This window comes from Myzus persicae, unplaced genomic scaffold, assembly GCF_001856785.1.
Source record: "Myzus persicae strain clone G006 unplaced genomic scaffold, MPER_G0061.0, whole genome shotgun sequence".
In the NCBI taxonomy this organism is placed as follows: Eukaryota; Metazoa; Arthropoda; class Insecta; order Hemiptera; family Aphididae; genus Myzus; species Myzus persicae.
In genome coordinates, this window is record NW_019100710.1 from 577 (window position 1) to 3,675 (window position 3,099).

General features: G+C 32.5%; 1 long non-coding RNA gene across 1 annotated transcript in view; it reads left to right on the forward strand.

The window, feature by feature from the left end:
- The first annotated feature begins 1,622 nt into the window (after positions 1-1,622).
- The window catches only part of LOC111042582, a 2,471-nt gene continuing 994 nt past the window's right edge, over positions 1,623-3,099 (forward strand). The window contains exon 1 of the long non-coding RNA XR_002605476.1: positions 1,623-1,739. This is a non-coding gene — a long non-coding RNA (uncharacterized LOC111042582). The remainder of the gene's footprint in view (positions 1,740-3,099) is intronic.

Genomic DNA, 3,099 nt, shown 5'->3' on the forward strand with positions numbered 1-3,099 from the left:
AAATAAAATTTATAATTTTAGCCACAGAATAATTAACGATTATTACACTTACCATTGTATCTACCGTACCGTGTGGTGTGTATACATCTTGCATAAATGTATGTATAGCATCAAATGCAAACCACGATGGCTTAAACACATCTTTTCTCCCAGCACCAGAAACTTTCGTTGTTTTTATTTTTCGTCGATATCCTCTGTAACTCTGGATTAAATTGTTTATTTTTTTATGTATTTCTTCTTTTGGTTTTTTAAATTGTAAGCCTAATTTCTGATATGCATCATTTTTTTTATTTTTCGATTTGCGGTCTGTATCTTTTGGATCCCACAAACATCGATAGTTTTTAAATTCGTCAATAAATGTGAGCACTAGTTCATCATTCCACTCGGACGCCATGGTGACAACTAATTGACGAACTAAATTTGTAACGAAATTACGTAATTCCATATTATGATATTATGATATTATGATATTTGATAACATCCATTTACCTACAAATATCTAATTTTATTTAAAGATAATCAAAGTAATCAGGTACCTAATTAAGGTAATCAAAGTATAATCAAGTGATATGAATTTCCTGTTTACAGGAGAAACGCGAAACAACACGAAAAACAACGAAATACAACGAAACGACACGAAACAGTACGAAAAATATTTTCGTGTCCTTTGATTTCGTCCATTTTACCGCCTCGTTCGCGAAACACTACGAAACCGTTTTCACGAAAAAAATTTTCGTGAAAAAGCTATTCACACTATTCACGAAATTCAACGAAAACGTGAAAACATGAAACGCGAAACGCGAAACATGCATAGTGTGGAGCGGCCTTTAATGAATAATGACAAAAAAAAAAAAAAATGATAATAATAATGATAATAATAATATACACACATATTTAAGCAAAAGGAAGTTCGATCACTGGATGGTTTCTTCCCTCACCCTATTCATGTTTTTTTTAATATAATGTAACACATATTCTTATTATGCCTTTGGGTATAGATTGTATATTTTCTAATAAAATTATAAAAAAAAAAAAATTATATTCGTCGATGTATATTACATACATAATAATAATAGTATAATGTGTTATTATTTTTATTAAATAATTATTATACATCAGTTATTCATATAAGTTAATAATTTTTTTACAGTATATATCCAGCCGTCAAAAAATAATGGTCATAAATTTGTACAAGGATATTTTGATGAAGTACGAAGATATTGTCAATAATTTGTCAGAGGTTCGGGTTTAGGTCGCGAGACAATTAGTAAAACCATCGCTGAATACAGACGTACAAATACGGTTACATCTCAAAACAAAAAGCGCATTAAGTCTCTTCGACAAAATTGATGATTTAGATCGCAATGGATTACGGCAAAAAGTACATTCGTTTTGGTTGCGTCGTGATCGACAAAATATTAATTGCAGTGAACGAAGATCCATCGCTTCCTAATTTAAAACGTACTACTTTGTATAGTACTGTAACGATGGTTACATCGTCACTTATACTTTGTCACCTATAAATGTATAGTCAACATATATACATGTACATATATATTATTATGTACCTTATAAACATAATATATAGAATATGCTGACTAGATATATTGAGCCCCTTCTGTTATGATACCATTGTAAGGCTACTGCCAAATGCGAATATTATGTAAGGGTACGGCAGTTCTCCGTTCTGCGCGACACCGTCATGTGAATAGGAACTCCGGGCTGCCAATAAATTAGTTGTAAGTAAATTAAAAGTAATCCAGCGCCACGGTCGTGGCGCGAGCTAAGTAAAAAAAATAAAAGCGGCGGCACGACAGTGTATATTATCTCGAAGCAGGAGTTTCCCATGAAAACCGTGTAAATTTTGGTGTTTTTTGTCAGATGAGATAATTAATTATCTACTGAATCAATTTATACCTAGTAAATTGCAAAACATAAGGAAAATCATGCAGATGATCCTTTTGTAAAAATCATAAAAATCGTACAGTTAGAAATTAAGTTATTGAAGGAAACGTGAAACATTTTTAATGAAAAATTATATTGAAATCTGGAATCACGGCGGCCGCTTCTAGCGTTGTCGTGCCGACCGGTCCCCACTCACGCTCCCCCACTCACGGTCTCCCACTACGGCCTCACACTATTACGTGTATTATCTATGGCTACGTCACATTTCATTATTACTAATTCATGTTAATATTTTATGTTTCATTTCGTATCGTCGTCAGCCTGCAGTAGACGTGCACGTTCTGTTCTTTGCATTGCTGCTCATAGCGTGTTGTCTAGTCTGTCTTATCTAATATTAAACCATTTAAAATACGTGCATAGTGCATTACATGTTGTCTATTTGTCTCATAGCTTTTAGTTATTGACGCTGGACTTACGCTGTACATGCTTTTTATGTTACGTGTCGTTATTGGCCATTATTTAATTACGCATTAAAGTAATTAGTGTTCGTAAAAATACGAGCTATAAAGTTACGTAAGTATATAGTTCGTAATTAGTGTTCGCAGTATTCGCACTGCGCATACGGCTCACGCTGGACTTGTCCGGTATATTCCGTTTTAAACTGTGTTCGCACCTCCCGTATAACTGACCAATAATTTATATACCGTTCAGTACCTATTACTACGTACTACGTATTATTATTGGCAATCATTGCTGTTAAAATAGTCCGTATTAAATTATTTTCGTACCTAGCGTACGATACACTGGACTTGCAAATTATATATATTTTGTTGCAAAACATTGTGCATTTTCGCTTCTCTAACTAAACATGAATTAATATCGATATTGACATGTTTAAATTGCTATGATGTTAGAACCAATAAAGCACCCAACTATATATTACCTCTAGCAGTTAATAAGAATAAAGTTACAAAGCAAAGAAACAATACTTGAAATTAATTGTAGTAATTGTAGGATCACAGGAAACCATTCGAAAGTAATGAACGTATCTAGTACAAGACAATATTTGTGTATACAATAACAATTATGGAATGAATTACAAGAAAATATGCATAATGTATCATTAATATCTTTGTCAACAACATCTTTAAAAGTTGATGAAAAAACGTATAGAATATGTTCTGCGATTTGTCA